Source organism: Stigmatopora nigra, unplaced genomic scaffold, assembly GCF_051989575.1.
Source record: "Stigmatopora nigra isolate UIUO_SnigA unplaced genomic scaffold, RoL_Snig_1.1 HiC_scaffold_24, whole genome shotgun sequence".
Classification (NCBI taxonomy): Eukaryota; Metazoa; Chordata; class Actinopteri; order Syngnathiformes; family Syngnathidae; genus Stigmatopora; species Stigmatopora nigra.
The window spans coordinates 2,731,308-2,758,222 of NW_027551603.1; the positions used below are offsets into that span (position 1 = coordinate 2,731,308).

Genomic DNA, 26,915 nt, shown 5'->3' on the forward strand with positions numbered 1-26,915 from the left:
GATGCGGGGTATGATGCTCACAGCACCTGGTATTCCCAAGCGGTCTCCCAATCAGGTACTAAACAGGCTGAACCATGCTTGGCTTCCGAGATCGGACGAGATCGGGCCTTTTCAGGGTGGTATGGCCGTGAGCGGTACTGCACTAGCAGATGGACACCCATGAAATGTCGAAAAAGATGCGGGGTATGATGCTCACAGCACCTGGTATTCCCAAGCGGTCTCCCAATGAGGTACTAACCAGGCCGATCCATGCTTGGCTTCCGAGATCAGACAAGATCGGGCCTTTTCAGGGTGGTATGGCCGTGAGCGGTACTGCCCTTGCAGATGGACACCCATGAAATGTCGAAAAAGATGCGAGGTATGATGCTCACAGCACCTGGTATTCCCAAGCGGTCTCCCAATCAGGTACTAAACAGGCCGAACCATGCTTGGCTGCCGAGATCGGACGAGATCGGACGAGATCGGGCCTTTTCAGGGTGGTATGGCCGTGAGCGGTACTGCACTAGCAGATGGACACCCATGAAATGTCGAAAAAGATGCGGGGTATGATGCTCACAGCACCAGGTATTTCCAAGCGGTCTCCCAATCAGGTACTAACCAGGCTGAACCATGCTTGGCTTCCGAGATCAGACGAGATCGGGCCTTTTCAGGGTGGTATGGCCGTGAGCGGTACTGCACTAGCAGATGGACACCCATGAAATGTCGAAAAAGATGCGGGGTATGATGCTCACAGCACCTGGTATTCCCAAGCGGTCTCCCAATCAGGTACTAAACAGGCCGAACCATGCTTGGCTGCCGAGATCGGACGAGATCGGGCCTTTTCAGGGTGGTATGGCCGTGAGCGGTACTGCACTAGCAGATGGACACCCATGAAATGTCGAAAAAGATGCGGGGTATGATGCTCACAGCACCTGGTATTCCCAAGCGGTCTCCCAATCAGGTACTAACCAGGCCGAACCATGCTTGGCTGCCGAGATCGGACGAGATCGGACGAGATCGGGCCTTTTCAGGGTGGTATGGCAGTGAGCGGTACTGCTCTTGCAGATGGACACTTATGAAATGTCGAAAAAGATGCAGGGTATGATGCTCACAGCACCTGGTATTCCCAAGCGGTCTCCCAATCAGGCACTAAACAGGCCGAACCATGCTTGGCTTCCGAGATCAGACGAGATCGGGCCTTTTCAGGGTGGTATGGCTGTGAGCAGTACTGTTCATGCAGATGGACACCCATGAAATGTCGAAAAAGATGCGAGGTATGATGCTCACAGCACCTGGTATTCCCAAGCGGTCTCCCAATCAGGTACTAAACAGGCCGAACCATGCTTGGCTTCCGAGATCGGACGAGATCGGGCCTTTTCAGGGTGGTATGGCCGTAAGCGAAACTGCTCTTGCAGATGGACACCCATGAAATGTCGAAAAAGATGCGGGGCATGGTTCTCACAGCACCTGGTATTCCCAAGCGGTCTCCCAATCAGGTACTAACCAGGCCGAACCATGCTTGGCTGCCGAGATCGGACGAGATCGGGCGAGATCGGGCCTTTTCAGGGTGATATGGCCGTGAGCGGTACTGCTTTAGCAGATGGACACCCATGAAATGCCGAAAAAGATGCGGGGTATGATGCTCACAGCACCTGGTATTCCCAAGCGGTCTCCCAATCAGGTACTAACCAGGCCGAACCATGCTTGGCTGCCGAGATCGGACGAGATCGGACGAGAACGGGCCTTTTCAGGGTGGTATGGCTGTCAGCGGTACTGCTCTTGCAGATGGACACCCATGAAATGTCGAAAAAGATGCGGGGTATGATGCTCACAGCACCTGGTATTCCCAAGCGGTCTCCCAATCAGGTACTAACCAGGCCGAACCATGCTTGGCTTTCGAGGTCGGACGAGATCGGGCCTTTTCAGGGTGGTATGGCCGTGAGCGGTACTGCTCCTGCAGATGGACACCCATGAAATTTCGAAAAAGATGCGGGGTATGATAATCACAGCACCTGGTATTCCCAAGCGGTCTCCCAATCAGGTACTAACCAGGCTGAATCATGCTTGGCTTCCGAGATCGGGCGAGATCGGGCCTTTTCAGGGTGGTATGGCCGTGAGCGGTACTGCACTTGCAGATGGACACCCATGAAATGTCGAAAAAGATGCGGGGCGTGGTTCTCACAGCACCTGGTATTCCCAAGCGGTCTCCCAATCAGGTACTAAACAGGCCGAACCATGCTTGGCTTCCGAGATCGGACGAGATCGGGCCTTTTCAGGGTTGTATGGCCGTAAGCGGTATTGCTCTTGCAGAGGGACACCCATGAAATGTCGAAAAAGATGCGGGGTATGATGCTCACGGCACCTGGTATTCCGAAGCGGTCTCCCAATCAGGTACTAAACAGGCCGAACCATGCTTGGCTGCCGAGATCGGACGAGATCGGGCCTTTTCAGGGTGGTATGGCCGTGAGCGGCACTGCAATAGCAGATGGACACCCATGAAATGTCGAAAAAGATGCGGGGTTTGATGCTCACAGCACCTGGTATTCCCAAGCGGTCTCCCAATCAGGTACTAACCAGGCCGAACCATGCTTGGCTTCCGAGATCGGACGAGATCGGGCCTTTTCAGGGTGGTATGGCCGTGAGCGGTATTGCACTAGCAGATGGACACCCATGAAATGTCGAAAAAGATGCGGGGTATGATGCTCACAGCACCTGGTATTCCCAAGCGGTCTCCCAATCAGGTACTAAACAGGCCGAACCATGCTTGGCTTCCGAGATCGGACGAGATCGAGCCTTTTCAGGGTGGTATGGCCGTGAGCGGTACTGCACTAGCAGATAGACACCCATGAAATGTCGAAAAAGATGCGGGGTATGATGCTCACAGCACCTGGTATTCCCAAGCGGTCTCCCAATCAGGTACTAAACAGGCCGAACCATGCTTGGCTTCCGAGATCGGGCGAGATGGGGTCTTTTCAGGGTGGTATGGCCATGAGCGGTACCGCACTTGCAGATGGACACCCATGAAATGTCGAAAAAGATGCGGGGTATGATGTTCACAGCACCTGGTATTCCCAAGCGGTCTCCCAATCAGGTACTAACCAGGCCGAACCATGCTTGGCTGCCGAGGTCGGACGAGATCGGGCGAGATCGGGCGAGATCGGGCCTTATCAGGGTGGTATGGCCGTGAGCGGTACTGCTCTTGCAGATGGACACCCATGAAATGTCGAAAAAGATGCGGGGTATGATGCTCACAGCACCTGGTATTCCCGAGCGGTCTCCCAATCAGGTACTAACCAGGCCGAACCATGCTTGGCTTCCGAGATCGGACGAGATCGGGCCTTTTCAGGGTGGTATGGCCGTGAGCGGTACTGCTTTCGCAGATGGACACCCATGAAATGTCGAAAAAGATGCGGGGTATGATGCTCACAGCACCTGGTATTCCCAAGCGGTCTCCCAATCAGGTACTAAACAGGCTGAACCATGCTTGGCTTCCGAGATCGGACGAGATCGGGCCTTTTCAGGGTGGTATGGCCGTGAGCGGTACTGCACTAGCAGATGGACACCCATGAAATGTCGAAAAAGATGCGGGGTATGATGCTCACAGCACCTGGTATTCCCAAGCGGTCTCCCAATCAGGTACTAACCAGGCCGATCCATGCTTGGCTTCCGAGATCGGACAAGATCGGGCCTTTTCAGGGTGGTATGGCCGTGAGCGGTACTGCCCTTGCAGATGGACACCCATGAAATGTCGAAAAAGATGCGAGGTATGATGCTCACAGCACCTGGTATTCCCAAGCGGTCTCCCAATCAGGTACTAAACAGGCCGAACCATGCTTGGCTGCCGAGATCGGACGAGATCGGACGAGATCGGGCCTTTTCAGGGTGGTATGGCCGTGAGCGGTACTGCACTAGCAGATGGACACCCATGAAATGTCGAAAAAGATGCGGGGTATGATGCTCACAGCACCAGGTATTTCCAAGCGGTCTCCCAATCAGGTACTAACCAGGCTGAACCATGCTTGGCTTCCGAGATCAGACGAGATCGGGCCTTTTCAGGGTGGTATGGCCGTGAGCGGTACTGCACTAGCAGATGGACACCCATGAAATGTCGAAAAAGATGCGGGGTATGATGCTCACAGCACCTGGTATTCCCAAGCGGTCTCCCAATCAGGTACTAAACAGGCCGAACAATGCTTGGCTGCCGAGATCGGACGAGATCGGGCCTTTTCAGGGTGGTATGGCCGTGAGCGGTACTGCACTAGCAGATGGACACCCATGAAATGTCGAAAAAGATGCGGGGTATGATGCTCACAGCACCTGGTATTCCCAAGCGGTCTCCCAATCAGGTACTAACCAGGCCGAACTATGCTTGGCTGCCGAGATCGGACGAGATCGGACGAGATCGGGCCTTTTCAGGGTGGTATGGCAGTGAGCGGTACTGCTCTTGCAGATGGACACTTATGAAATGTCGAAAAAGATGCAGGGTATGATGCTCACAGCACCTGGTATTCCCAAGCGGTCTCCCAATCAGGCACTAAACAGGCCGAACCATGCTTGGCTTCCGAGATCAGACGAGATCGGGCCTTTTCAGGGTGGTATGGCCGTGAGCGGTACTGCACTAGCAGATGGACACCCATGAAATGTCGAAAAAGATGCGGGGCAAGATGCTCACAGCACCTGGTATTCCCAAGCGGTCTCCCAATCAGGTACTAACCAGGCCGAACCATGCTTGGCTTCCGAGATCGGACGAGATCGGGCCTTTTCAGGGTGGTATGGCCGTGAGCGGTACTGCTCTTGCAGATGGACACCCATGAAATGTCGAAAAAGATGCGGGGTATGATGCTCACAGCACCTGGTATTCCCAAGCGGTCTCCCAATCAGGTACTAAACAGGCCGAATCATGCTTGGCTGCCGAGATCGGGCGAGATCGGACGAGATCGGGCCTTTTCAGGGTGGTATGGCCGTGAGCGGTACTGCACTAGCAGATGGACACCCATGAAATGTCGAAAAAGATGCGGGGTATGATGCTCACAGCACCTGGTATTCACAAGCGGTCTCCCAATTAGGTACTAAACAGGCCGATCCATGCTTGGCTTCCGAGATCGGACGAGATCGGACGAGATCGGGCCTTTTCAGGGTGGTATGGCCGTGAGCGGTACTGCACTAGCAGATGGACACCCATGAAATGTCGAAAAAGATGCGGGGCATGATGCTCACAGCACCTGGTATTCCCAAGCGGTCTCCCAATCAGGTACTAACCAGGCCAAACCATGCTTGGCTTCCTAGATCGGGCGAGATCGGGCCTTTTCAGGGTGGTATGGCCGTGAGCGGTACTGCTTGTGCAGATGGACACCCATGAAATGTCGAAAAAGATGCGGGGCAAGATGCTCACAGCACCTGGTATTCCCAAGCGGTCTCCCAATCAGGTACTAAACAGGCTGAACCCTGCTTGGCTGCCGAGATCGGACGAGATCGGGCGAGATTGGGCCTTTTCAGGGTGGTATGGCCGTGAGCGGTACTGCTCTTGCAGATGGACACCCATGAAATGTCGAAAAAGATGCGGGGTATGATGCTCACAGCACCTGGTATTCCCAAGCGGTCTCCCAATCAGGTATTAACCAGGCCGAACCATGCTTGGCTGCCGAGATCGGACGAGATCGGGCGAGATCGGGCCTTATCAGGGCGGTATGGCCGTGAGCGGTACTGCTCTTGCAGATGGACACCCATGAAATGTCGAAAAAGATGCGGGGTATGATGCTCACAGCACCTGGTATTCTCAAGCGGTCTCCCAATCAGGTACTAACCAGGCCGAACCATGCTTGGCTGCCGAGTTCGGACAAGATCGGGCGAGATCGGGCCTTTTCAGGGTGGTATGGCAGTGAGCGGTACTGCTCTTGCAGATGGACACCCATGAAATGTCGAAAAAAATGCGGGGTATGATGCTCACAGCACCTGGTATTCCCAAGCGGTCTCCCAATCAGGTACTAACCAGGCCGAACCATGCTTGGCTGCCGAGGTCGGACGAGATCGGGCGAGATCGGGCCTTATCAGGGTGGTATGGCCGTGAGCGGTACTGCTCTTGCAGATGAACACTGTCAGGTTCTTTAATAATTACCTTCGTCCGTAATTATCAATAACTGCAGGAAGACATCTTATTCAATTATTGACATTTAATTAAATAGAAATGGATACAACAGATAAAAGCCTCCGGAGGGGAGCGTTACAGCAAGTGTCACCTTACAACTTCCGAACGTCTCCTCGAATAGACGTTTTCGTCCCATTCTTATGGTCACAAGTTACAGAGTTGTTGATCATTCCATCACGTATGAGTAAAAACAACATCTGGGACTACAATAACAATCAAAGTATTTTACTAATAACAAAAACAGGGACTAGACCTAACTACATGTAGATTAGAGTAATTATACAACCTCCTTGACCTAAGAATCATATAATATAATCATAATCATATAATCGTTACATACAGAAAAACCCGAAGTGTACGGTTACATAACGATCACAATATTCTTGTTATTGTCCGAATAGCCCTGTCCTCGTCACCAAGGGCCCACCAAATCTCAAGGACCCAGATTGGGTGGATTGTTTGTATAACCATCCTGGAACAGGCTGTCCAGGTTAAAGATGACTTGGTGTGACCTCAACACTTTTGAAAAACAGAAAGAGAATGATTTAACAAAGTAATGAATTAATACAGAGAAAAGAAAGAGAATGATTTAATAAAGAAATGAATTAATATAACTATTATAATAGTAAAACAGAACAAACCCAACAGACACCCATGAAATGTCGAAAAAGATGCGGGGTATGATGCTCACAGCACCTGGTATTCCCAAGCGGTCTCCCAATCAGGTACTAAACAGGCCGAACCATGCTTGGCTTCCGAGATCGGACGAGATCGGGCCTTTTCAGGGTGGTATGGCCGTGAGCGGTACTGCACTAGCAGATGGACACCCATGAAATGTCGAAAAAGATGCGGGGTATGATGCACACAGCACCTGGTATTCCCAAGCGGTCTCCCAATCAGGTACTAAACAGGCCGAACCATGCTTGGCTTCCGAGATCGGGCGTGATCGGGCCTTTTCAGGGTGGTATGGCCGTGAGCGGTACTGCACTAGCAGATGGACACCCATGAAATGTCGAAAAAGATGCGGGGTATGATCCTCACAGCACCTGGTATTCCCAAGCGGTCTCCCAATCAGGTACTAACCAGGCCAAACCATGCTTGGCTTCCTAGATCGGACGAGATCGGGCCTTTTCAGGGTGGTATGGCCGTGAGCGGTACTGCTCTTGCAGATGGACACCCATGAAATGTCGAAAAAGATGCGGGGTATGATGCTCACAGCACCTGGTATTCCCAAGTGGTCTCCCAATCAGGTACTAACCAGGCCAAACCATGCTTGGCTTCCGAGATCGGACGAGATCGGGCCTTTTCAGGGTGGTATGGCCGTGAGCGGTACTTCTCTTGCAGATGGACACCCATGAAATGTCGAAAAAGATGCGGGGTATGATGCTCACAGCACCTGGTATTCCCAAGCGGTCTCCCAATCAGGTACTAACCAGGCCGAACCTTGCTTGGCTTCCGAGATCGGACGAGATCGGGCCTTTTCAGGGTGGTATGGCCGTGAGCGGTACTGCACTAGCAGATGGACACCCATGAAATGTCGAAAAAGATGCGGGGTATGATGCACACAGCCCCTGGTATTCCCAAGCGGTCTCCCAATCAGGTACTAAACAGGCCGAACCATGCTTGGCTTCCGAGATCGGGCGAGATCGGGCCTTTTCAGGGTGGTATGGCCGTGAGCGGTACTGCACTAGCAGATGGACACCCATGAAATGTCGAAAAAGATGCGGGGTATGATGCTCACAGCACCTGGTATTCCCAAGCGGTCTCCCAATCAGGTACTAACCAGGCCGAACCATGCTTGGCTTCCTAGATCGGACGAGATCGGGCCTTTTCAGGGTGGTATGGCCGTGAGCGGTACTGCTCTTGCAGATGGACACCCATGAAATGTCGAAAAAGATGCGGGGTATGATGCTCACAGCACCTGGTATTCCCAAGCAGTCTCCCAATCAGGTACTAACCAGGCCAAACCATGCTTGGCTTCCGAGATCGGACGAGATCAGGCCTTTTCAGGGTGGTATGGCCGTGAGCGGTACTTCTCTTGCAGATGGACACCCATGAAATGTCGAAAAAGATACGGGGTATGATGCTCACAGCACCTGGTATTCCCAAGCGGTCTCCCAATCAGGTACTAACCAGGCCGAACCTTGCTTGGCTTCCGAGATCGGACGAGATCGGTCCTTTTCAGGGTGGTATGGCCGTGAGCGGTACTGCACTAGCAGATGGACACCCATGAAATGTCGAAAAAGATGCGGGGTATGATGCTCACAGCACCTGGTATTCCCAAGCGGTCTCCCAACCAGGTACTAACCAGGCCGAACCATGCTTGGCTTCCAAGATCGGACGAAATCGGGCCTTTTCAGGGTGGTATGGCCGTGAGCGGTACTGCACTAGCAGATGGACACCCATGAAATGTCGAAAAAGATGCGGGGTATGATGCTCACAGCACCTGGTATTCCCAAGCGGTCTCCCAATCAGGTACTAACCAGGCCGAACCATGCTTGGCTGCCGAGATCAGACGAGATCGGGCCTTATCAGGGTGGTATGGCCGTGAGCGGTACTCTTCTTGCAGATGGACACCCATGAAATGTCGAAAAAGATGCGGGGTATGATGCTCACAGCACCTGGTATTCCCAAGCGGTCTCCCAATCAGGTACTAACCAGGCCGAACCATGCTTGGCTGCCGAGATCGGACGAGATCGGGCGAGATCGGGCCTTATCAGGGTGGTATGGCCGTGAGCGCTACTGCTCTTGCAGATGGACACCAATGAAATGTCGAAAAAGATGCGGGGTATGATGCTCACAGCACCTGGTATTCCCAAGCGGTCTCCCAATCAGGTACTAACCAGGCCGAACCATGCTTGGCTGCCGAGATCGGACGAGATCGGGCCTTTTCAGGGTGGTATGGCCGTGAGCGGTACTGCACTAGCAGATGGACACCCATGAAATGTCGAAAAAGATGCGGGGTATGATGCTCACAGGACCTGGTATTCCCAAGCGGTCTCCCAATCAGGTACTAAACAGGCCGAACCATGCTTGGCTTCCGAGATCGGACGAGATCGGACCTTTTCAGGGTGGTATGGCCGTGAGCGGTACTGCACTAGCAGATGGACACCCATGAAATGTCGAAAAAGATGCGGGGTATGATGCTCACAGCACCTGGTATTCCCAAGCGGTCTCCCAATCAGGTACTAAACAGGCCGAACCATGCTTGGCTTCCGAGATCGGACGAGATCGGGCCTTTTCAGGGTGGTATGGCCGTGAGCGGTACTGCACTAGCAGATGGACACCCATGAAATGTCGAAAAAGATGCGGGGTATGATGCTCACAGCACCTGGTATTCCCAAGCGGTCTCCCAATCAGGTACTAACCAGGCCGAACCATGCTTGGCTTCCGAGATCGGGCCTTTTCAGGGTGGTATGGCCGTGAGCGGTACTGCTATTGCAGATGGACACCCATGAAATGTCGAAAAAGATGCGGGGTATGATGCTCACAGCACCTGGTATTCCCAAGCGGTCTCCCAATCAGGTACTAAACAGGCCGAACCATGCTTGGCTTCCGAGATCGGACGAGATCGCGCCTTCTCAGGGTGGTATGGCCGTGAGCGGTACTGCTCTTGCAGATGGACACCCATGAAATGTCGAGAAAGATGCGGGGTATGATGCTCACAGCACCTGGTATTCCCAAGCGGTCTCCCAATCAGGTACCAAACAGGCCGAACCATGCTTGGCTTCCAAGATCGGACGAGATTGGGCCTTTTCAGGGTGGTATGGCCATGTGCGGTACTGCACTTGCAGATGGACACCCATGAAATGTCGAAAAAGATGCGGGGTATGATGCTCACAGCACCTGGTATTCCCAAGCGGTCTCCCAATCAGGTACTAAACAGGCCGAACCATGCTTGGCTTCCGAGATCGGACGAGATCGGGCCTTTTCAGGGTGGTATGGCCGTGAGCGGTACTGCACTAGCAGATGGACACCCATGAAATGTCGAAAAAGATGCGGGGTATGATGCTCACAGCACCTGGTATTCCGAAGCGGTCTCCCAATCAGGTACTAAACAGGCCGAACCATGCTTGGCTGCCGAGATCGGGCGAGATCGGGCCTTTTCAGGGTGGTATGGCCGTGAGCGGTACTGCACTTGCAGATGGACACCCATGAAATGTCGAAAAAGATGCGGGGTATGATGCTCACAGCACCTGGTATTCCCAAGCGGTCTCCCAATCAGGTACTAAACAGGCCGAACCATGCTTGGCTGCCGAGATCGGACGAGATCGGGCCTTTTCAGGGTGGTATGGCCGTGAGCGGTACTGCACTAGCAGATGGACACCCATGAAATGTCGATAAAGATGCGGGGTATGATGCTCACAGCACCTGGTATTCCCAAGCGGTCTCCCAATCAGGTACTAACCAGGCCGAACCATGCTTGGCTTCCGAGATCGGACGAGATCGGGCCTTTTCAGGGTGGTATGGCCATGAGCGGTACTGCTCTTGCAGATGGACACCCATGAAATGTCGAAAAAGATGCGGGGTATGATGCTCACAGCACCTGGTATTCCCAAGCGGTCTCCCAATCAGGTACTAAACAGGCCGAACCATGCTTGGCTGCCGAGATCGGGCCTTTTCAGGGTGGTATGGCCGTGAGCGGTACTGCACTAGCAGATGGACACCCATGAAATGTCGGTAAAGATGCGGGGTATGATGCTCACAGCACCTGGTATTCCCAAGCGGTCTCCCAATCAGGTACTAACCAGGCCGAACCATGCTTGGCTTCCGAGATCGGACGAGATCGGGCCTTTTCAGGGTGGTATGGCCGTGAGCGGTACTGCTCTTGCAGATGGACACCCATGAAATGTCGAAAAAGATGCGGGGTATGATGCTCACAGCAACTGGTATTCCCAAGCGGTCTCCCAATCAGGTACTAAACAGGCCGAACCATGCTTAGCTTCCGAGATCGGACGAGATCGGGCCTTTTCAGGCTGGTATGGCCGTGAGCGGTACTGCACTAGCAGATGGACACCCATGAAATGTCGAAAAAGATGCGGGGTATGATGCTCACAGCACCTGGTATTCCCAAGCGGTCTCCCAATCAGGTACTAAACAGGCCGAACCATGCTTGGCTTCCGAGATCGGACGAGATCGGGCCTTTTCAGGGTGGTATGGCCGTGAGCGGTACTGCACTAGCAGATGGACACCCATGAAATGTCGAAAAAGATGCGGGGTATGATGCTCACAGCACCTGGTATTCCCAAGCGGTCTCCCAATCAGGTACTAACCAGGCCGAACCATGCTTGGCTGCCGAGATCGGACGAAATCGGACGAGATCGGGCCTTATCAGGGTGGTATGGCCGTGAGCGGTACTGCACTAGCAGATGGACACCCATGAAATGTGGAAAAAGATGCGGGGTATGATGCTCACAGCACCTGGTATTCCCAAGTGGTCTCCCAATCAGGTACTAACCAGGCCAAACCATGCTTGGCTGCCGAGATCGGACGAGATCGGACGAGATCGGGCCTTATCAGGGTGGTATGGCCGTGAGCGGTACTGCTCTTGCAGATGGACACCCATGAAATGTCGAAAAAGATGCGGGGTATGATGCTCGCAGCACCTGGTATTCCCAAGCGGTCTCCCAATCAGGTACGAACCAGGCCGGACCATGTTTGGCTGCCAAAATCGGACAAGATCGGGCCTTTTCAGGGTGGTAAGGCCGTGAGCGGTACTGCTCTTGCAGATGGACACCCATGAAATGTCGAAAAAGATGCGGGGTATGATGCTCACAGCACCTGGTATTCCCAAGCGGTCTCCCAAACAGATACTAACCAGGCCGAACCATGCTTGGCTTCCGAGTTCGGACGAGATCGGGCCTTTTCAGGGTGGTATGGCCTTGGGCGGTACTGCTCTTGCAGATGGACACCCATGAAATGTCGAAAAAGATGCGGGGTATGATGCTCACAGCACCTGGTATTCCCAAGCGGTCTCCCAAACAGGTACTAAACAGGCCGAACCATGCTTGGCTTCCGAGATCGGACGAGATCGGGCCTTTTCAGGGTGGTATGGCCGTGGGCGGTACTGCACTTTCAGATAGACACCCATGAAATGTCGAAAAAGATGCGGGGTATGATGCTCACAGCACCTGGTATTCCCAAGCGGTCTCCCAATCAGGTACTAAACAGGCCGAACCATGCTTGGCTGCCGAGATCGGACGAGATCGGGCCTTTTCAGGGTGGTATGGCCGTGAGCGGTATGGCACCAGCAGATGGACACCCATGAAATGTCGAAAAAGATGCGGGGTATGATGCTCACAGCACCTGGTATTCCCAAGCGGTCTTCAATCAGGTACTAAACAGGCCGAACCATGCTTGGCTTCCGAGATCGGACGAGATCGGGCCTTTTCAGGGTGGTATGGCCGTGGGCGGTACTGCACTTTCAGATAGACACCCATGAAATGTCGAAAAAAATGCGGGGTATGATGCTCACAGCACCTGGTATTCCCAAGCGGTCTCCCAATCAGGTACTAACCAGGCCAAACCATGCTTGGCTTCCTAGATCGGGCGAGATCGGGCCTTTTCAGGGTGGTATGGCCGTGAGCGGTACTGCTCGTGCAGATGGACACCCATGAAATGTCGAAAAAGATGCGGGGCAAGATGCTCACAGCACCTGGTATTCCCAAGCGGTCTCCCAATCAGGTACTAAACAGGCTGAACCCTGCTTGGCTGCCGAGATCGGACGAGATCGGGCGAGATTGGGCCTTTTCAGGGTGGTATGGCCGTGAGCGGTACTGCTCTTGCAGATGGACACCCATGAAATGTCGAAAAAGATGCGGGGTATGATGCTCACAGCACCTGGTATTCCCAAGCGGTCTCCCAATCAGGTATTAACCAGGCCGAACCATGCTTGGCTGCCGAGATCGGACGAGATCGGGCGAGATCGGGCCTTATCAGGGCGGTATGGCCGTGAGCGGTACTGCTCTTGCAGATGGACACCCATGAAATGTCGAAAAAGATGCGGGGTATGATGCTCACAGCACCTGGTATTCTCAAGCGGTCTCCCAATCAGGTACTAACCAGGCCGAACCATGCTTGGCTGCCGAGTTCGGACGAGATCGGGCGAGATCGGGCCTTTTCAGGGTGGTATGGCAGTGAGCGGTACTGCTCTTGCAGATGGACACCCATGAAATGTCGAAAAAAATGCGGGGTATGATGCTCACAGCACCTGGTATTCCCAAGCGGTCTCCCAATCAGGTACTAACCAGGCCGAACCATGCTTGGCTGCCGAGGTCGGACGAGATCGGGCGAGATCGGGCCTTATCAGGGTGGTATGGCCGTGAGCGGTACTGCTCTTGCAGATGAACACTGTCAGGTTCTTTAATAATTACCTTCGTCCGTAATTATCAATAACTGCAGGAAGACATCTTATTCAATTATTGACATTTAATTAAATAGAAATGGATACAACAGATAAAAGCCTCCGGAGGGGAGCGTTACAGCAAGTGTCACCTTACAACTTCCGAACGTCTCCTCGAATAGACGTTTTCGTCCCATTCTTATGGTCACAAGTTACAGAGTTGTTGATCATTCCATCACGTATGAGTAAAAACAACATCTGGGACTACAATAACAATCAAAGTATTTTACTAATAACAAAAACAGGGACTAGACCTAACTACATGTAGATTAGAGTAATTATACAACCTCCTTGACCTAAGAATCATATAATATAATCATAATCATATAATCGTTACATACAGAAAAACCCGAAGTGTACGGTTACATAACGATCACAATATTCTTGTTATTGTCCGAATAGCCCTGTCCTCGTCACCAAGGGCCCACCAAATCTCAAGGACCCAGATTGGGTGGATTGTTTGTATAACCATCCTGGAACAGGCTGTCCAGGTTAAAGATGACTTGGTGTGACCTCAACACTTTTGAAAAACAGAAAGAGAATGATTTAACAAAGTAATGAATTAATACAGAGAAAAGAAAGAGAATGATTTAATAAAGAAATGAATTAATATAACTATTATAATAGTAAAACAGAACAAACCCAACATTCCCCCGTTTTTATAATATGTATGTTATTAGTCATTTCTTAGTAATCACTAAATGGTAATGTCGGGTGACTGTGATTTTTCCCGCCTACTCCTTACTCCCATGGCTGGTCTGAAAGAGAAAAAACATAATTATATTCGTCCAATTGGTCCTCGGATTTACCGTACTCCTGGACCTCACTGCTTTCCCCAAACCGTCCCATAAGATACAACTCATGTACTTTAGAATTTGTAGGGGCAATTGCAGTAGTTATAAGTCGGCTTAGTAAGGAGCGCAAACAGGGGATACTACATCACCCACACAATGTTAGGATAGCGGTAATTGTGCCTATAGTAACCACGAAGGATGTAGCCAAATCTTTAGATTTTCCAAAGGTCTTATCCCACCAATCTGACAATGCGGACGTATCTACTCCAGAGTGCTCTTGCATATTGCGGTTCAGTGTTTGCAGGCCAGTAATGGCCCTGGTGAGAGATCCACTGGGTGACGTGTTGTTCGGTATGAAGGTGCAACATTGTTTTACAAACATTGCACACACGCCCCGTTTCAAGGATCATATCCACCGCTATGCAACCCCGGAACGCCATCAGACTGGTAGCTGCCAGTTGTTCCTTTATGGCCACAAATCCCTGTTCAGTATAATTTCCAAGTTTTGTACATTGTAATGTAAGTAATTTATTCTATCCACATTTTTGTTTGGGGTGATTAGAAGGAAGATAGACTCCCAACCTGCTGCGATCTGATTAGCCAGCTTATACTCATCTGGTACGCCCCAGGGGATGCCAATCGCATCAATGTATGTTGGATCTCCTTCCCTCCATGCCTCTCGACGATGTCGGGAGGGTCGACCCTTCAGCCGAATTATGAGCCGCCAATTGTATCTCCTCCACTGTGGATGGAAAAACAGACATCGGTAAGAGCAGTGAGACCAAAGTACCTAGTCCTGCCGCGTTTCGGCAGGAGTCGTATAATTTATCTACCACCCCGCCACCATAGGCCAGAACGTGGTATCAGGGGTGTAGTTTGTTTTAGAACGCCGGTACACCACGTCTCATTTATCGCCCCTAGCTTCAGACCATGCCCTGTAAGGTTTAAGCAGGTAAAATGATTAAACAGTGGAAAAATTGACTTCCTATTTACTGCGTAACAGGATAAACACTGTTTCAATATATTTTTTTTCTTTCTTGCCAAGTAGGACACGTTTTTTCATTTGTAAAAACACTTTTCCCCAAAAGAATGGTGATTGAGGGAGTTGTTAGACCCCATCGTTTTTTCCCTTGTCTGGTAGGTTATCCTAATCTTTTGTAAGATGGTTTAGTCTCAATTGAAACTATATGGAGACGTCAAACCCAATATAAAAGAGTTCCCTATAGTTTTATGGTATTGCTTGCTGAGCAATAATCTTTTCAATTAATATTGGTGTTTCCCGTATTTTATTAAGTCAGAAAGTTTATTTTACCCGTCCCCTCAATGTTTCAATTGAGACCACCCTTTTACCAAAGTAGCTCCACCTAGTGCTTGTCCTCTTTACACTCCATTAACAGCGCCCAATTATCCCCCGTTTGGGAAATCCCTGTTTCAGAAATAAATTTCACAGGTTAATATGTCAGTCCAAGCTTTCCAATCTTGACCAATTTCTGCAACAAGGCTTTTCCCAATCTTCAATTTTTTTGCTGTTAATGTACCACACATATTTCCCACCATAGATTGACACCTTGTACGGCACACGGGACGTCGCCGAGTCCAAATATATATTTTCAATTTGGAAATTTGATTTAGTAGGTAATGTTAATTAAATGTAAATGTGTATGTTTCTCGGTTTACCCTCCCGTAAGAAGGTGTATCCTCAATTGAAACGCCTCCGCCTTTTTCTCCAACTGGAGAAAACAACCCTACTGTGGAAAGGAATAGAATCACAATCATCATTAATCTCATTGCCCCAAAAGCAATAATTGTTTTCAACATGACTTTTTGTCTTTGTTTAGGGAGTTTTCCTCTTGAAACGTTTCAATTTAGACAACCTTCTTACTGTGGGAAAGGTGCATCCGTGTCCCCTTTCAGTAACAAGGACCCTCCGACTTTGCGTTGCTCCGATGTTTCTTCTTTTATGCTGCTTATCAGCATCCAGTCTTCAAGAATCACCGTCGCTTCGTCCGTTTCCTGTTGACAAGCAAAATCTCCCTCTGATAGTCTAAATTTGGTGTGTGCGTTTTTTTTTTTTTTCTGATAGATTCGCCTCATCATCCAATTGTCATTGTGTAGTGAATAATAACAATTTGTAAGGTCTACCAAACAGGACTTCATATAAGGTCCGCCAATTGTGGATGGTAGACAACTATTATATTAACAAAATGGGAGCCATTATCACTATAAATAGTTTCTGAAATTCCATATCGTGGAATGATATCCATATGATCTAATAAAATAAAATAAAATCTATATGTATTTTTTGAAATGGATATGTGGGTATGCATATAGATTTAAAACCTAAACCTTGTAGTGCCGTTGTAGCAAGGCCACCTCCCCCTTGTCGAGACATAGGTCTTCCCTTGACTCAAGCCCAAATTATTTTCTTTATTGATCTTTTATTGATAGATTATGTCTCGGTGGTCTGCCAATCAAAAAACACAAAAAGACAAACTATCATTCACGCTCACACTCATAAAAAGAAGAATTTAGTGTGTTCAACCAGTCTAGCATCCATAATTTCATTTTGTGGGAGTAAACTGGAGTACCCGGAGAAAATCCACAAATTCTTGAGGACGCCATGAATACCCCACATTCCGGAAGGTCTGGATCCACCCCGCATTCATGAGTAGATCCTTTAATATACACACCCCCACTCTAGCATTTTAACCGTTTGTAAAAAATTACCTTCAAGTTTCACACAAAGTTATATCCTTTTTAATGCTATCAGTTTACCTGTTTGTTCCCCGAATTGAGGTGGCAATAGTTTCACATCTAAGGTTTTTATTTTTCACAGCCGCCATGACCTAATGGCCCCCTATCAGGTTTTTTGGAAAATCCCAATTTCCTCTAATAGCATGCCAATCACCTTTTAATGCGGCCATCCAATTTTGTTTCTACTTGTTTCAGGTGATAAGATAATCTCCCCCATTTGTAAAACTAATTCATCCACGCCTATTTTATACAACATGACGCCTATGGCCTTTATTACGTCGCCTTGACTCCAAATTCTATGAACCAAGATAACACGCCGAATTTGTAAGCGAATTTCCCCCATCCCATTTTGTTCATAGACAACCCATCTACCTAAAGCGTCACTTGTTTCCAAACATGAAAGGCCCCTCTAGAATTTGTGCATCCAGCGCCAAATAGAGCCTATTTACACATTTGTCTCAAACTTGTTTTAGATATGGGGTCCCCAATTTCCCAAAATTTCCCAGAATTCATGTACCACCAGATCCTGTCAAAAACCCAAAACGACTAACATAACCTGTTTCTAAGCCAGATTCTGGAATTTGGAGAATTTCTCCTTTCCCTCCCTTATCTAAGCTTGTTATTGCCCCTCGTTATCACTGTAACATTCAGGCGTATTAACCCCATCGTTGCAATGATATGAATTTCTAAAGTTCTCACCAATTTGCATGCCCTTAAAGCAGTAAAAAGCAACGTTATTTGGTTGTATCAATTGACCAATGCTTATCCAATCTGTAATATCCTTAAAGTCATCAATATGACCTGTGACAAAGCATATTTCCTCCCGCCAGGACAACAGACAATGTTCTTTCAAGTGCACTTTGAAAAACATTCCATGTTACTCCATTCTTAGGGAAAATATGCTCATCCTAAACCAATTATTTTATTTACAATTCACCTAATTATTTGGATGAATGCCATGAATTTTATCATGCCACTATTTTATTGTAAATTTCCCATCTGATGTCGTTAACAGCCAAATAATTCAATACCTACTATATACTTTGTAAATCACCTCATATGATGTTTACTTAAGACAAAAGTCTTTTCCCATAGCCTGTTACCAAAACAAAAATCTTCAACAATTAAATTAGAGAAATCAACCTTTTGTTAGACAATTCCTAATTACAACTTTAATGTTTTAAAAACCTTATCGTCACCAATATACCATAATATTGTAAATTTTGTCATCCTGGCCAACCTCCTGGATTAAAGTATTTTGAACAATCAAAAAATTCTGAAATAGTATTAATATTATTTTATCCTCCAAAAGCTAGTTTCCTTTTACTAAGAGCCCTTTGAAATCCACAATTGCTCAAAAATGACTATTTTGGTCTATTTCCCAAATCCAAAGCTTTTTACCAAATCAACCTTTTACTGAACAGATTTTCTATCCTCTTAATACATTTCATTTTAAAACCCAAAATATCAATGCGAAAGCATTCGCATAACCTTGCATTTCTTGCAGCCCATGTATTGTTCTTATTCTGAAAAGTCCAAACAGAAAACGCAATTAGCCGTTAACTATGACCTCCACTCTTGCTGCGAAAACAGCATTGTTATCTTATGTTTACAAACCAGCTTTTTCCCTGTGCCCAAATACAACGCTTTTTAGAGAAGACAACCATTAAAACGTCAAATTAACCCCTCTTCCGATATTCAACTACATCACAATATTTTTCCAAGACCCCATATATCCAGAATATGTATGCTGCAAGCACAACAATATGGCAAAAACCCATTTTCTGCCCTCAAGTTTGCTTCAGCACCCCCAAGGCCAATTATTATTATTATAATGTCTTCACGGAAAGGATCACAAAATTTTAGTCGTTTACACGGTCCGAACGCTCCCGAAAGCCCAACACAGTTAAATCGTCTGCCCCGCGGCCCACATGTTTCACTCCCATCTAATCAGCAGCCGCTGCACCAGAAACGCTTCCCCCGCAGTCGACACATTTTTTTGCAAGTCTAGAGCATAATAAAAACACAGGTGACATTCCCTGCTAAACATTTAAATGATCATTTTGTATATATTCTTTTGTCTTTTTAAACACCATCTTCCCGTTAGCGGACGGGATCAAAAACCAAGCTGCAATAAGCCATCACATTGCTGTAAATTGACAGTACATATAGGTTATATTAACAAAGCACCACCAGCACTTGGAAATAACCATTCTAATTGTTGTTATACAAGCCCAAGCATCACAAAAAAACCCAATTTATTGTAATCACAAAACGTCATACCCGGATTAACCAAATCAAATACCAGTGTCCCCATTAATTTTCTAGCTCCCTTTATTTTTGTTAAACTTCCTACGCGCCCGTCACCTATCTCGGTAAATATTTTCCCCGTCAGCCGAGGAGGCCCCGCTATTTTTTCCTTACCAAACAGTACTTTCCCGCCGCCACGGTCTTAAATATATCCCCGTTATCCGAGGGAGCCCCCACTATTTTCCCAAAATAGTATTTTTTAACTTCTCCCCGGCCTTATTTCGCCATTAGTGTCTGTGGAACAAGCTGTTACACTTTTATCCACTCACATATTATTTATATACGTATATTACCTCCATTAGTGTCTGTGGAACAAGCTGTTACACTTTTATCCACTCACATATTATTTATATATGTATATTACCTCCATTAGTGTATATATTATCCTGCATTTTATGCATTTTAAGCTGGCCAGCAAACCCATATTTATTTATCCATAAATATAGCTGTGTAATATTTTTAAAGCGCTTTGTCTTACCAATTTTTTCCAATCCTTACAAGTTAGACGTATTTTTTGGATCGTCATCCAAACCCGCCTTACAACACGTGTTTCCCATATTTTACTTTTTTGTAGTGAGTTCGTGTGCCTCACACAGTTAACTTTATTATATCTATTTTTATTATTATCACTCTATTTTTATTATTATCACTCCTTCGACTGTATTTCCTAGGCTTATCTTAATTTTACTGCAGAAACCACACAAACACCATACAACATTTACAACATATTCGTGCCTACCCTTTAGACACAGGACACTTCCCAGCCCCACCATTGTACCTCCAGTACAATACATTCGTGCCTACCCCTGAGACACAGGACACTTTCCAGCAAAGTGCCCCACCGTACCTGCCATTGACTAGTATAAACACAGGGTTTTGTCGCCGTCACCCAGGACGCGAAACCAGCCCACAATGGACCTCACATACAATGTCCCTTTAACGCATTTGGAAACACCGTCACAACATGCAGACATTAATGTGGACTTACCCGAGATCCATCAGATGTCTCCCTCCAGCAGGAAAAGTCTTCAACCGCCGAGAATCCAGGCGCCCCCGTCGAAAAACTCCGGCCCACCAAGGGTTTTGAAGACGCCGTGCGCACGGTCACTTACCAGATGTCGAACAGCAGCGCCTGGGTTCTCGCTCCGGTATATTGACCTCCATGGCTCAGAAGGACCAAAATGTCAGGTTCATTAATAATTACCTTCGTCCGTAATTATCAATAACTGCAGGAAGACATCTTATTCAATTATTGACATTTAATTAAATAGAAATGGATACAACAGATAAAAGCCTCCGGAGGGGAGCGTTACAGCAAGTGTCACCTTACAACTTCCGAACGTCTCCTCGAATAGACGTTTTCGTCCCATTCTTATGGTCACAAGTTACAGAGTTGTTGATCATTCCATCACGTATGAGTAAAAACAACATCTGGGACTACAATAACAATCAAAGTATTTTACTAATAACAAAAACAGGGACTAGACCTAACAACATGTAGATTAGAGTAATTATACAACCTCCTTGACCTAAGAATCATATAATATAATCATAATCATATAATCGTTACATACAGAAAAACCCGAAGTGTACGGTTACATAACGATAACAATATTCTTGTTATTGTCCGAATAGCCCTGTCCTCGTCACCAAGGGCCCACCAAATCTCAAGGACCCAGATTGGGTGGATTGTTTGTATAACCATCCTGGAACAGGCTGTCCAGGTTAAAGATGACTTGGTGTGACCTCAACACTTTTGAAAAACAGAAAGAGAATGATTTAACAAAGTAATGAATTAATACAGAGAAAAGAAAGAGAATGATTTAATAAAGAAATGAATTAATATAACTATTATAATAGTAAAACAGAACAAACCCAACAGACACCCATGAAATGTCGAAAAAGATGCGGGGTATGATGCTCACAGCACCTGGTATTCCCAAGCGGTCTCCCAATCAGGTACTAAACAGGCCGAACCATGCTTGGCTTCCGAGATCGGACGAGATCGGGCCTTTTCAGGGTGGTATGGCCGTGAGCGGTACTGCACTAGCAGATGGACACCCATGAAATGTCGAAAAAGATGCGGGGTATGATGCACACAGCACCTGGTATTCCCAAGCGGTCTCCCAATCAGGTACTAAACAGGCCGAACCATGCTTGGCTTCCGAGATCGGGCGTGATCGGGCCTTTTCAGGGTGGTATGGCCGTGAGCGGTACTGCACTAGCAGATGGACACCCATGAAATGTCGAAAAAGATGCAGGGTATGATGCTCACAGCACCTGGTATTCCCAAGCGGTCTCCCAATCAGGTACTAACCAGGCCAAACCATGCTTGGCTTCCTAGATCGGACGAGATCGGGCCTTTTCAGGGTGGTATGGCCGTGAGCGGTACTGCTCTTGCAGATGGACACCCATGAAATGTCGAAAAAGATGCGGGGTATGATGCTCACAGCACCTGGTATTCCCAAGTGGTCTCCCAATCAGGTACTAACCAGGCCAAACCATGCTTGGCTTCCGAGATCGGACGAGATCGGGCCTTTTCAGGGTGGTATGGCCGTGAGCGGTACTTCTCTTGCAGATGGACACCCATGAAATGTCGAAAAAGATGCGGGGTATGATGCTCACAGCACCTGGTATTCCCAAGCGGTCTCCCAATCAGGTACTAACCAGGCCGAACCTTGCTTGGCTTCCGAGATCGGACGAGATCGGGCCTTTTCAGGGTGGTATGGCCGTGAGCGGTACTGCACTAGCAGATGGACACCCATGAAATGTCGAAAAAGATGCGGGGTATGATGCACACAGCCCCTGGTATTCCCAAGCGGTCTCCCAATCAGGTACTAAACAGGCCGAACCATGCTTGGCTTCCGAGATCGGGCGAGATCGGGCCTTTTCAGGGTGGTATGGCCGTGAGCGGTACTGCACTAGCAGATGGACACCCATGAAATGTCGAAAAAGATGCGGGGTATGATGCTCACAGCACCTGGTATTCCCAAGCGGTCTCCCAATCAGGTACTAACCAGGCCGAACCATGCTTGGCTTCCTAGATCGGACGAGATCGGGCCTTTTCAGGGTGGTATGGCCGTGAGCGGTATTGCTCTTGCAGATGGACACCCATGAAATGTCGAAAAAGATGCGGGGTATGATGCTCACAGCACCTGGTATTCCCAAGCAGTCTCCCAATCAGGTACTAACCAGGCCAAACCATGCTTGGCTTCCGAGATCGGACGAGATCAGGCCTTTTCAGGGTGGTATGGCCGTGAGCGGTACTTCTCTTGCAGATGGACACCCATGAAATGTCGAAAAAGATGCGGGGTATGATGCTCACAGCACCTGGTATTCCCAAGCGGTCTCCCAATCAGGTACTAACCAGGCCGAACCTTGCTTGGCTTCCGAGATCGGACGAGATCGGTCCTTTTCAGGGTGGTATGGCCGTGAGCGGTACTGCACTAGCAGATGGACACCCATGAAATGTCGAAAAAGATGCGGGGTATGATGCTCACAGCACCTGGTATTCCCAAGCGGTCTCCCAACCAGGTACTAACAAGGCCGAACCATGCTTGGCTTCCAAGATCGGACGAGATCGGGCCTTTTCAGGGTGGTATGGCCGTGAGCGGTACTGCACTAGCAGATGGACTACCATGAAATGTCGAAAAAGATGCGGGGTATGATGCTCACAGCACCTGGTATTCCCAAGCGGTCTCCCAATCAGGTACTAACCAGGCCGAACCATGCTTGGCTGCCGAGATCAGACGAGATCGGGCCTTATCAGGGTGGTATGGCCGTGAGCGGTACTCTACTTGCAGATGGACACCCATGAAATGTCGAAAAAGATGCGGGGTATGATGCTCACAGCACCTGGTATTCCCAAGCGGTCTCCCAATCAGGTACTAACCAGGCCGAACCATGCTTGGCTGCCGAGATCGGACGAGATCGGGCGAGATCGGGCCTTATCAGGGTGGTATGGCCGTGAGCGGTACTGCTCTTGCAGATGGACACCAATGAAATGTCGAAAAAGATGCGGGGTATGATGCTCACAGCACCTGGTATTCCCAAGCGGTCTCCCAATCAGGTACTAACCAGGCCGAACCATGCTTGACTGCCGAGATCGGACGAGATCGGGCCTTTTCAGGGTGGTATGGCCGTGAGCGGTACTGCACTAGCAGATGGACACCCATGAAATGTCGAAAAAGATGCGGGGTATGATGCTCACAGGACCTGGTATTCCCAAGCGGTCTCCCAATCAGGTACTAAACAGGCCGAACCATGCTTGGCTTCCGAGATCGGACGAGATCGGACCTTTTCAGGGTGGTATGGCCGTGAGCGGTACTGCTCATGCAGATGGACACCCATGAAATGTCGAAAAAGATGCGGGGTATGATGCTCACAACACCTGGTATTCCCAAGCGGTCTCCCAATCAGGTACTAAACAGGCCGAACCATGCTTGGCTTCCGAGATCGGACGAGATCGGGCCTTTTCAGGGTGGTATGGCCGTGAGCGGTACTGCACTAGCAGATGGACACCCATGAAATGTCGAAAAAGATGCGGGGTATGATGCTCACAGCACCTGGTATTCCCAAGCGGTCTCCCAATCAGGTACTAACCAGGCCGAACCATGCTTGGCTTCCGAGATCGGGCCTTTTCAGGGTGGTATGGCCGTGAGCGGTACTGCTATTGCAGATGGACACCCATGAAATGTCGAAAAAGATGCGGGGTATGATGCTCACAGCACCTGGTATTCCCAAGCGGTCTCCCAATCAGGTACTAAACAGGCCGAACCATGCTTGGCTTCCGAGATCGGACGAGATCGCACCTTTTCAGGGTGGTATGGCCGTGAGCGGTACTGCTCTTGCAGATGGACACCCATGAAATGTCGAGAAAGATGCGGGGTATGATGCTCACAGCACCTGGTATTCCCAAGCGGTCTCCCAATCAGGTACCAAACAGGCCGAACCATGCTTGGCTTCCAAGATCGGACGAGATTGGGCCTTTTCAGGGTGGTATGGCCATGTGCGGTACTGCACTTGCAGATGGACACCCATGAAATGTCGAAAAAGATGCGGGGTATGATGCTCACAGCACCTGGTATTCCCAAGCGGTCTCCCAATCAGGTACTAAACAGGCCGAACCATGCTTGGCTTCCGAGATCGGGCGAGATCGGGCCTTTTCAGGGTGGTATGGCCGTGAGCGGTACTGCACTTGCAGATGGACACCCATGAAATGTCGAAAAAGATGCGGGGTATGATGCTCACAGCACCTGGTATTCCCAAGCGGTCTCCCAATCAGGTACTAAACAGGCCGAACCATGCTTGGCTGCCGAGATCGGACGAGATCGGGCCTTTTCAGGGTGGTATGGCCGTGAGCGGTACTGCACTAGCAGATGGACACCCATGAAATGTCGATAAAGATGCGGGGTATGATGCTCACAGCACCTGGTATTCCCAAGCGGTCTCCCAATCAGGTACTAACCAGGCCGAACCATGCTTGGCTTCCGAGATCGGACGAGATCGGGCCTTTTCAGGGTGGTATGGCCGTGAGCGGTACTGCTCTTGCAGATGGACACCCATGAAATGTCGAAAAAGATGCGGGGTATGATGCTCACAGCACCTGGTATTCCCAAGTGGTCTCCCAATCAGGTACTAAACAGGCCGAACCATGCTTGGCTGCCGAGATCGGACGAGATCGGGCCTTTTCAGGGTGGTATGGCCGTGAGCGGTACTGCACTAGCAGATGGACACCCATGAAATGTCGAAAAAGATGCGGGGTATGATGCTCACAGCACCTGGTATTCCCAAGCGGTCTCCCAATCAGGTACTAACCAGGCCGAACCATGCTTGGCTTTCGAGATCGGACGAGATCGGGCCTTTTCAGGGTGGTATGGCCGTGAGCGGTACTGCTCTTGCAGATGGACACCCATGAAATGTCGAAAAAGATGCGGGGTATGATGCTCACAGCAACTGGTATTCCCAAGCGGTCTCCCAATCAGGTACTAAACAGGCCGAACCATGCTTAGCTTCCGAGATCGGACGAGATCGGGCCTTTTCAGGCTGGTATGGCCGTGAGCGGTACTGCACTAGCAGATGGACACCCATGAAATGTCGAAAAAGATGCGGGGTATGATGCTCACAGCACCTGGTATTCCCAAGCGGTCTCCCAATCAGGTACTAAACAGGCCGAACCATGCTTGGCTACCGAGATCGGACGAGATCGGGCCTTTTCAGGGTGGTATGGCCGTGAGCGGTACTGCACTAGCAGATGGACACCCATGAAATGTCGAAAAAGATGCGGGGTATGATGCTCACAGCACCTGGTATTCCCAAGCGGTCTCCCAATCAGGTACTAACCAGGCCGAACCATGCTTGGCTGCCGAGATCGGACGAAATCGGACGAGATCGGGCCTTATCAGGGTGGTATGGCCGTGAGCGGTACTGCACTAGCAGATGGACACCCATGAAATGTGGAAAAAGATGCGGGGTATGATGCTCACAGCACCTGGTATTCCCAAGTGGTCTCCCAATCAGGTACTAACCAGGCCAAACCATGCTTGGCTGCCGAGATCGGACGAGATCGGACGAGATCGGGCCTTATCAGGGTGGTATGGCCGTGAGCGGTACTGCTCTTGCAGATGGACACCCATGAAATGTCGAAAAAGATGCGGGGTATGATGCTCGCAGCACCTGGTATTCCCAAGCGGTCTCCCAATCAGGTACGAACCAGGCCGGACCATGTTTGGCTGCCAAAATCGGACAAGATCGGGCCTTTTCAGGGTGGTAAGGCCGTGAGCGGTACTGCTCTTGCAGATGGACACCCATGAAATGTCGAAAAAGATGCGGGGTATGATGCTCACAGCACCTGGTATTCCCAAGCGGTCTCCCAAACAGATACTAACCAGGCCGAACCATGCTTGGCTTCCGAGTTCGGACGAGATCGGGCCTTTTCAGGGTGGTATGGCCTTGGGCGGTACTGCTCTTGCAGATGGACACCCATGAAATGTCGAAAAAGATGCGGGGTATGATGCTCACAGCACCTGGTATTCCCAAGCGGTCTCCCAAACAGGTACTAAACAGGCCGAACCATGCTTGGCTTCCGAGATCGGACGAGATCGGGCCTTTTCAGGGTGGTATGGCCGTGGGCGGTACTGCTCTTTCAGATAGACACCCATGAAATGTCGAAAAAGATGCGGGGTATGATGCTCACAGCACCTGGTATTCCCAAGCGGTCTCCCAATCAGGTACTAAACAGGCCGAACCATGCTTGGCTGCCGAGATCGGACGAGATCGGGCCTTTTCAGGGTGGTATGGCCGTGAGCGGTACTGCACTAGCAGATGGTCACCCATGAAATGTCGAAAAAGATGCGGGGTATGATGCTCACAGCACCTGGTATTCCCAAGCGGTCTCCCAATCAGGTACTAACCAGGCCGAACCATGCTTGGCTTACGAGATCGGACGAGATCAGGCCTTTTCAGGGTGGTATGGCCGTGAGCGGTACTGTACTAGCAGATGGACACCCATGAAATGTCGAAAAAGATTCGG

At 49.4% G+C, this 26,915-nt stretch overlaps 102 pseudogenes; all 102 read right to left on the reverse strand.

Moving 5' to 3' along the window:
* Positions 1 to 14: 14 nt before the first annotated feature.
* On the reverse strand, positions 15 to 133 carry LOC144190790 (5S ribosomal RNA; annotated as a pseudogene).
* Positions 134 to 189: 56 nt separating this feature from the next.
* LOC144191021 (5S ribosomal RNA) lies at positions 190 to 308 on the reverse strand (annotated as a pseudogene).
* A 56-nt stretch (positions 309 to 364) lies between these two features.
* On the reverse strand, positions 365 to 493 carry LOC144184549 (5S ribosomal RNA; annotated as a pseudogene).
* Positions 494 to 549: 56 nt separating this feature from the next.
* On the reverse strand, positions 550 to 668 carry LOC144182060 (5S ribosomal RNA; annotated as a pseudogene).
* Positions 669 to 724: 56 nt separating this feature from the next.
* LOC144188914 (5S ribosomal RNA) lies at positions 725 to 843 on the reverse strand (annotated as a pseudogene).
* A 56-nt stretch (positions 844 to 899) lies between these two features.
* Positions 900 to 1,028, reverse strand: LOC144184989 (5S ribosomal RNA; annotated as a pseudogene).
* A 56-nt stretch (positions 1,029 to 1,084) lies between these two features.
* LOC144191387 (5S ribosomal RNA) lies at positions 1,085 to 1,203 on the reverse strand (annotated as a pseudogene).
* A 56-nt stretch (positions 1,204 to 1,259) lies between these two features.
* On the reverse strand, positions 1,260 to 1,378 carry LOC144188364 (5S ribosomal RNA; annotated as a pseudogene).
* A 56-nt stretch (positions 1,379 to 1,434) lies between these two features.
* On the reverse strand, positions 1,435 to 1,563 carry LOC144185705 (5S ribosomal RNA; annotated as a pseudogene).
* A 56-nt stretch (positions 1,564 to 1,619) lies between these two features.
* LOC144185972 (5S ribosomal RNA) lies at positions 1,620 to 1,748 on the reverse strand (annotated as a pseudogene).
* A 56-nt stretch (positions 1,749 to 1,804) lies between these two features.
* LOC144189081 (5S ribosomal RNA) lies at positions 1,805 to 1,923 on the reverse strand (annotated as a pseudogene).
* A 56-nt stretch (positions 1,924 to 1,979) lies between these two features.
* LOC144186345 (5S ribosomal RNA) lies at positions 1,980 to 2,098 on the reverse strand (annotated as a pseudogene).
* Positions 2,099 to 2,154: 56 nt separating this feature from the next.
* LOC144190390 (5S ribosomal RNA) lies at positions 2,155 to 2,273 on the reverse strand (annotated as a pseudogene).
* Positions 2,274 to 2,329: 56 nt separating this feature from the next.
* LOC144190363 (5S ribosomal RNA) lies at positions 2,330 to 2,448 on the reverse strand (annotated as a pseudogene).
* A 56-nt stretch (positions 2,449 to 2,504) lies between these two features.
* On the reverse strand, positions 2,505 to 2,623 carry LOC144191610 (5S ribosomal RNA; annotated as a pseudogene).
* A 56-nt stretch (positions 2,624 to 2,679) lies between these two features.
* LOC144189217 (5S ribosomal RNA) lies at positions 2,680 to 2,798 on the reverse strand (annotated as a pseudogene).
* A 56-nt stretch (positions 2,799 to 2,854) lies between these two features.
* Positions 2,855 to 2,973, reverse strand: LOC144184462 (5S ribosomal RNA; annotated as a pseudogene).
* Positions 2,974 to 3,029: 56 nt separating this feature from the next.
* On the reverse strand, positions 3,030 to 3,168 carry LOC144186880 (5S ribosomal RNA; annotated as a pseudogene).
* A 56-nt stretch (positions 3,169 to 3,224) lies between these two features.
* On the reverse strand, positions 3,225 to 3,343 carry LOC144184320 (5S ribosomal RNA; annotated as a pseudogene).
* A 56-nt stretch (positions 3,344 to 3,399) lies between these two features.
* Positions 3,400 to 3,518, reverse strand: LOC144190791 (5S ribosomal RNA; annotated as a pseudogene).
* A 56-nt stretch (positions 3,519 to 3,574) lies between these two features.
* Positions 3,575 to 3,693, reverse strand: LOC144189839 (5S ribosomal RNA; annotated as a pseudogene).
* Positions 3,694 to 3,749: 56 nt separating this feature from the next.
* Positions 3,750 to 3,878, reverse strand: LOC144184550 (5S ribosomal RNA; annotated as a pseudogene).
* A 56-nt stretch (positions 3,879 to 3,934) lies between these two features.
* Positions 3,935 to 4,053, reverse strand: LOC144182061 (5S ribosomal RNA; annotated as a pseudogene).
* A 56-nt stretch (positions 4,054 to 4,109) lies between these two features.
* LOC144191594 (5S ribosomal RNA) lies at positions 4,110 to 4,228 on the reverse strand (annotated as a pseudogene).
* A 56-nt stretch (positions 4,229 to 4,284) lies between these two features.
* Positions 4,285 to 4,413, reverse strand: LOC144186625 (5S ribosomal RNA; annotated as a pseudogene).
* Positions 4,414 to 4,469: 56 nt separating this feature from the next.
* Positions 4,470 to 4,588, reverse strand: LOC144191185 (5S ribosomal RNA; annotated as a pseudogene).
* A 56-nt stretch (positions 4,589 to 4,644) lies between these two features.
* Positions 4,645 to 4,763, reverse strand: LOC144191621 (5S ribosomal RNA; annotated as a pseudogene).
* A 56-nt stretch (positions 4,764 to 4,819) lies between these two features.
* On the reverse strand, positions 4,820 to 4,948 carry LOC144186661 (5S ribosomal RNA; annotated as a pseudogene).
* A 56-nt stretch (positions 4,949 to 5,004) lies between these two features.
* On the reverse strand, positions 5,005 to 5,133 carry LOC144186539 (5S ribosomal RNA; annotated as a pseudogene).
* A 56-nt stretch (positions 5,134 to 5,189) lies between these two features.
* On the reverse strand, positions 5,190 to 5,308 carry LOC144181851 (5S ribosomal RNA; annotated as a pseudogene).
* Positions 5,309 to 5,364: 56 nt separating this feature from the next.
* LOC144184176 (5S ribosomal RNA) lies at positions 5,365 to 5,493 on the reverse strand (annotated as a pseudogene).
* A 56-nt stretch (positions 5,494 to 5,549) lies between these two features.
* LOC144185353 (5S ribosomal RNA) lies at positions 5,550 to 5,678 on the reverse strand (annotated as a pseudogene).
* Positions 5,679 to 5,734: 56 nt separating this feature from the next.
* On the reverse strand, positions 5,735 to 5,863 carry LOC144186526 (5S ribosomal RNA; annotated as a pseudogene).
* A 56-nt stretch (positions 5,864 to 5,919) lies between these two features.
* Positions 5,920 to 6,048, reverse strand: LOC144183631 (5S ribosomal RNA; annotated as a pseudogene).
* Positions 6,049 to 6,808: 760 nt separating this feature from the next.
* On the reverse strand, positions 6,809 to 6,927 carry LOC144187721 (5S ribosomal RNA; annotated as a pseudogene).
* Positions 6,928 to 6,983: 56 nt separating this feature from the next.
* On the reverse strand, positions 6,984 to 7,102 carry LOC144182407 (5S ribosomal RNA; annotated as a pseudogene).
* Positions 7,103 to 7,158: 56 nt separating this feature from the next.
* LOC144181886 (5S ribosomal RNA) lies at positions 7,159 to 7,277 on the reverse strand (annotated as a pseudogene).
* A 56-nt stretch (positions 7,278 to 7,333) lies between these two features.
* Positions 7,334 to 7,452, reverse strand: LOC144188111 (5S ribosomal RNA; annotated as a pseudogene).
* Positions 7,453 to 7,508: 56 nt separating this feature from the next.
* On the reverse strand, positions 7,509 to 7,627 carry LOC144189038 (5S ribosomal RNA; annotated as a pseudogene).
* Positions 7,628 to 7,683: 56 nt separating this feature from the next.
* LOC144183772 (5S ribosomal RNA) lies at positions 7,684 to 7,802 on the reverse strand (annotated as a pseudogene).
* Positions 7,803 to 7,858: 56 nt separating this feature from the next.
* Positions 7,859 to 7,977, reverse strand: LOC144190202 (5S ribosomal RNA; annotated as a pseudogene).
* A 56-nt stretch (positions 7,978 to 8,033) lies between these two features.
* Positions 8,034 to 8,152, reverse strand: LOC144189343 (5S ribosomal RNA; annotated as a pseudogene).
* A 56-nt stretch (positions 8,153 to 8,208) lies between these two features.
* LOC144188566 (5S ribosomal RNA) lies at positions 8,209 to 8,327 on the reverse strand (annotated as a pseudogene).
* A 56-nt stretch (positions 8,328 to 8,383) lies between these two features.
* LOC144189155 (5S ribosomal RNA) lies at positions 8,384 to 8,502 on the reverse strand (annotated as a pseudogene).
* A 56-nt stretch (positions 8,503 to 8,558) lies between these two features.
* Positions 8,559 to 8,677, reverse strand: LOC144188378 (5S ribosomal RNA; annotated as a pseudogene).
* Positions 8,678 to 8,733: 56 nt separating this feature from the next.
* LOC144182688 (5S ribosomal RNA) lies at positions 8,734 to 8,862 on the reverse strand (annotated as a pseudogene).
* Positions 8,863 to 8,918: 56 nt separating this feature from the next.
* LOC144187007 (5S ribosomal RNA) lies at positions 8,919 to 9,037 on the reverse strand (annotated as a pseudogene).
* A 56-nt stretch (positions 9,038 to 9,093) lies between these two features.
* Positions 9,094 to 9,212, reverse strand: LOC144182855 (5S ribosomal RNA; annotated as a pseudogene).
* Positions 9,213 to 9,268: 56 nt separating this feature from the next.
* LOC144187723 (5S ribosomal RNA) lies at positions 9,269 to 9,387 on the reverse strand (annotated as a pseudogene).
* Positions 9,388 to 9,443: 56 nt separating this feature from the next.
* Positions 9,444 to 9,552, reverse strand: LOC144186032 (5S ribosomal RNA; annotated as a pseudogene).
* Positions 9,553 to 9,608: 56 nt separating this feature from the next.
* On the reverse strand, positions 9,609 to 9,727 carry LOC144191539 (5S ribosomal RNA; annotated as a pseudogene).
* Positions 9,728 to 9,783: 56 nt separating this feature from the next.
* Positions 9,784 to 9,902, reverse strand: LOC144183831 (5S ribosomal RNA; annotated as a pseudogene).
* A 56-nt stretch (positions 9,903 to 9,958) lies between these two features.
* LOC144187725 (5S ribosomal RNA) lies at positions 9,959 to 10,077 on the reverse strand (annotated as a pseudogene).
* A 56-nt stretch (positions 10,078 to 10,133) lies between these two features.
* Positions 10,134 to 10,252, reverse strand: LOC144183045 (5S ribosomal RNA; annotated as a pseudogene).
* A 56-nt stretch (positions 10,253 to 10,308) lies between these two features.
* LOC144188915 (5S ribosomal RNA) lies at positions 10,309 to 10,427 on the reverse strand (annotated as a pseudogene).
* Positions 10,428 to 10,483: 56 nt separating this feature from the next.
* On the reverse strand, positions 10,484 to 10,602 carry LOC144185654 (5S ribosomal RNA; annotated as a pseudogene).
* A 56-nt stretch (positions 10,603 to 10,658) lies between these two features.
* LOC144187094 (5S ribosomal RNA) lies at positions 10,659 to 10,767 on the reverse strand (annotated as a pseudogene).
* A 56-nt stretch (positions 10,768 to 10,823) lies between these two features.
* On the reverse strand, positions 10,824 to 10,942 carry LOC144191632 (5S ribosomal RNA; annotated as a pseudogene).
* A 56-nt stretch (positions 10,943 to 10,998) lies between these two features.
* On the reverse strand, positions 10,999 to 11,117 carry LOC144182129 (5S ribosomal RNA; annotated as a pseudogene).
* A 56-nt stretch (positions 11,118 to 11,173) lies between these two features.
* Positions 11,174 to 11,292, reverse strand: LOC144187726 (5S ribosomal RNA; annotated as a pseudogene).
* Positions 11,293 to 11,348: 56 nt separating this feature from the next.
* LOC144184261 (5S ribosomal RNA) lies at positions 11,349 to 11,477 on the reverse strand (annotated as a pseudogene).
* A 56-nt stretch (positions 11,478 to 11,533) lies between these two features.
* Positions 11,534 to 11,662, reverse strand: LOC144183067 (5S ribosomal RNA; annotated as a pseudogene).
* Positions 11,663 to 11,893: 231 nt separating this feature from the next.
* Positions 11,894 to 12,012, reverse strand: LOC144183599 (5S ribosomal RNA; annotated as a pseudogene).
* Positions 12,013 to 12,068: 56 nt separating this feature from the next.
* Positions 12,069 to 12,187, reverse strand: LOC144190656 (5S ribosomal RNA; annotated as a pseudogene).
* Positions 12,188 to 12,243: 56 nt separating this feature from the next.
* On the reverse strand, positions 12,244 to 12,362 carry LOC144188916 (5S ribosomal RNA; annotated as a pseudogene).
* Positions 12,363 to 12,418: 56 nt separating this feature from the next.
* LOC144186068 (5S ribosomal RNA) lies at positions 12,419 to 12,536 on the reverse strand (annotated as a pseudogene).
* Positions 12,537 to 12,592: 56 nt separating this feature from the next.
* Positions 12,593 to 12,711, reverse strand: LOC144181852 (5S ribosomal RNA; annotated as a pseudogene).
* A 56-nt stretch (positions 12,712 to 12,767) lies between these two features.
* LOC144184177 (5S ribosomal RNA) lies at positions 12,768 to 12,896 on the reverse strand (annotated as a pseudogene).
* A 56-nt stretch (positions 12,897 to 12,952) lies between these two features.
* LOC144185354 (5S ribosomal RNA) lies at positions 12,953 to 13,081 on the reverse strand (annotated as a pseudogene).
* A 56-nt stretch (positions 13,082 to 13,137) lies between these two features.
* On the reverse strand, positions 13,138 to 13,266 carry LOC144185128 (5S ribosomal RNA; annotated as a pseudogene).
* A 56-nt stretch (positions 13,267 to 13,322) lies between these two features.
* On the reverse strand, positions 13,323 to 13,451 carry LOC144183632 (5S ribosomal RNA; annotated as a pseudogene).
* A 7,851-nt stretch (positions 13,452 to 21,302) lies between these two features.
* On the reverse strand, positions 21,303 to 21,421 carry LOC144187727 (5S ribosomal RNA; annotated as a pseudogene).
* A 56-nt stretch (positions 21,422 to 21,477) lies between these two features.
* On the reverse strand, positions 21,478 to 21,596 carry LOC144182408 (5S ribosomal RNA; annotated as a pseudogene).
* A 56-nt stretch (positions 21,597 to 21,652) lies between these two features.
* Positions 21,653 to 21,771, reverse strand: LOC144189673 (5S ribosomal RNA; annotated as a pseudogene).
* A 56-nt stretch (positions 21,772 to 21,827) lies between these two features.
* LOC144188122 (5S ribosomal RNA) lies at positions 21,828 to 21,946 on the reverse strand (annotated as a pseudogene).
* A 56-nt stretch (positions 21,947 to 22,002) lies between these two features.
* LOC144189050 (5S ribosomal RNA) lies at positions 22,003 to 22,121 on the reverse strand (annotated as a pseudogene).
* A 56-nt stretch (positions 22,122 to 22,177) lies between these two features.
* Positions 22,178 to 22,296, reverse strand: LOC144183773 (5S ribosomal RNA; annotated as a pseudogene).
* A 56-nt stretch (positions 22,297 to 22,352) lies between these two features.
* LOC144190203 (5S ribosomal RNA) lies at positions 22,353 to 22,471 on the reverse strand (annotated as a pseudogene).
* A 56-nt stretch (positions 22,472 to 22,527) lies between these two features.
* Positions 22,528 to 22,646, reverse strand: LOC144189344 (5S ribosomal RNA; annotated as a pseudogene).
* A 56-nt stretch (positions 22,647 to 22,702) lies between these two features.
* On the reverse strand, positions 22,703 to 22,821 carry LOC144188567 (5S ribosomal RNA; annotated as a pseudogene).
* Positions 22,822 to 22,877: 56 nt separating this feature from the next.
* On the reverse strand, positions 22,878 to 22,996 carry LOC144190742 (5S ribosomal RNA; annotated as a pseudogene).
* Positions 22,997 to 23,052: 56 nt separating this feature from the next.
* On the reverse strand, positions 23,053 to 23,171 carry LOC144188379 (5S ribosomal RNA; annotated as a pseudogene).
* Positions 23,172 to 23,227: 56 nt separating this feature from the next.
* On the reverse strand, positions 23,228 to 23,356 carry LOC144182689 (5S ribosomal RNA; annotated as a pseudogene).
* A 56-nt stretch (positions 23,357 to 23,412) lies between these two features.
* Positions 23,413 to 23,531, reverse strand: LOC144181877 (5S ribosomal RNA; annotated as a pseudogene).
* A 56-nt stretch (positions 23,532 to 23,587) lies between these two features.
* LOC144182857 (5S ribosomal RNA) lies at positions 23,588 to 23,706 on the reverse strand (annotated as a pseudogene).
* A 56-nt stretch (positions 23,707 to 23,762) lies between these two features.
* Positions 23,763 to 23,881, reverse strand: LOC144189183 (5S ribosomal RNA; annotated as a pseudogene).
* Positions 23,882 to 23,937: 56 nt separating this feature from the next.
* On the reverse strand, positions 23,938 to 24,046 carry LOC144186033 (5S ribosomal RNA; annotated as a pseudogene).
* A 56-nt stretch (positions 24,047 to 24,102) lies between these two features.
* On the reverse strand, positions 24,103 to 24,221 carry LOC144181953 (5S ribosomal RNA; annotated as a pseudogene).
* A 56-nt stretch (positions 24,222 to 24,277) lies between these two features.
* Positions 24,278 to 24,396, reverse strand: LOC144183833 (5S ribosomal RNA; annotated as a pseudogene).
* A 56-nt stretch (positions 24,397 to 24,452) lies between these two features.
* Positions 24,453 to 24,571, reverse strand: LOC144190164 (5S ribosomal RNA; annotated as a pseudogene).
* A 56-nt stretch (positions 24,572 to 24,627) lies between these two features.
* On the reverse strand, positions 24,628 to 24,746 carry LOC144188917 (5S ribosomal RNA; annotated as a pseudogene).
* Positions 24,747 to 24,802: 56 nt separating this feature from the next.
* On the reverse strand, positions 24,803 to 24,921 carry LOC144191644 (5S ribosomal RNA; annotated as a pseudogene).
* A 56-nt stretch (positions 24,922 to 24,977) lies between these two features.
* Positions 24,978 to 25,096, reverse strand: LOC144188354 (5S ribosomal RNA; annotated as a pseudogene).
* Positions 25,097 to 25,152: 56 nt separating this feature from the next.
* Positions 25,153 to 25,271, reverse strand: LOC144188071 (5S ribosomal RNA; annotated as a pseudogene).
* Positions 25,272 to 25,327: 56 nt separating this feature from the next.
* Positions 25,328 to 25,446, reverse strand: LOC144182130 (5S ribosomal RNA; annotated as a pseudogene).
* A 56-nt stretch (positions 25,447 to 25,502) lies between these two features.
* On the reverse strand, positions 25,503 to 25,621 carry LOC144189083 (5S ribosomal RNA; annotated as a pseudogene).
* A 56-nt stretch (positions 25,622 to 25,677) lies between these two features.
* LOC144184263 (5S ribosomal RNA) lies at positions 25,678 to 25,806 on the reverse strand (annotated as a pseudogene).
* Positions 25,807 to 25,862: 56 nt separating this feature from the next.
* On the reverse strand, positions 25,863 to 25,991 carry LOC144183068 (5S ribosomal RNA; annotated as a pseudogene).
* A 231-nt stretch (positions 25,992 to 26,222) lies between these two features.
* Positions 26,223 to 26,341, reverse strand: LOC144183600 (5S ribosomal RNA; annotated as a pseudogene).
* A 56-nt stretch (positions 26,342 to 26,397) lies between these two features.
* Positions 26,398 to 26,516, reverse strand: LOC144190657 (5S ribosomal RNA; annotated as a pseudogene).
* A 56-nt stretch (positions 26,517 to 26,572) lies between these two features.
* On the reverse strand, positions 26,573 to 26,691 carry LOC144188918 (5S ribosomal RNA; annotated as a pseudogene).
* Positions 26,692 to 26,747: 56 nt separating this feature from the next.
* On the reverse strand, positions 26,748 to 26,866 carry LOC144190813 (5S ribosomal RNA; annotated as a pseudogene).
* Positions 26,867 to 26,915: the final 49 nt, after the last annotated feature.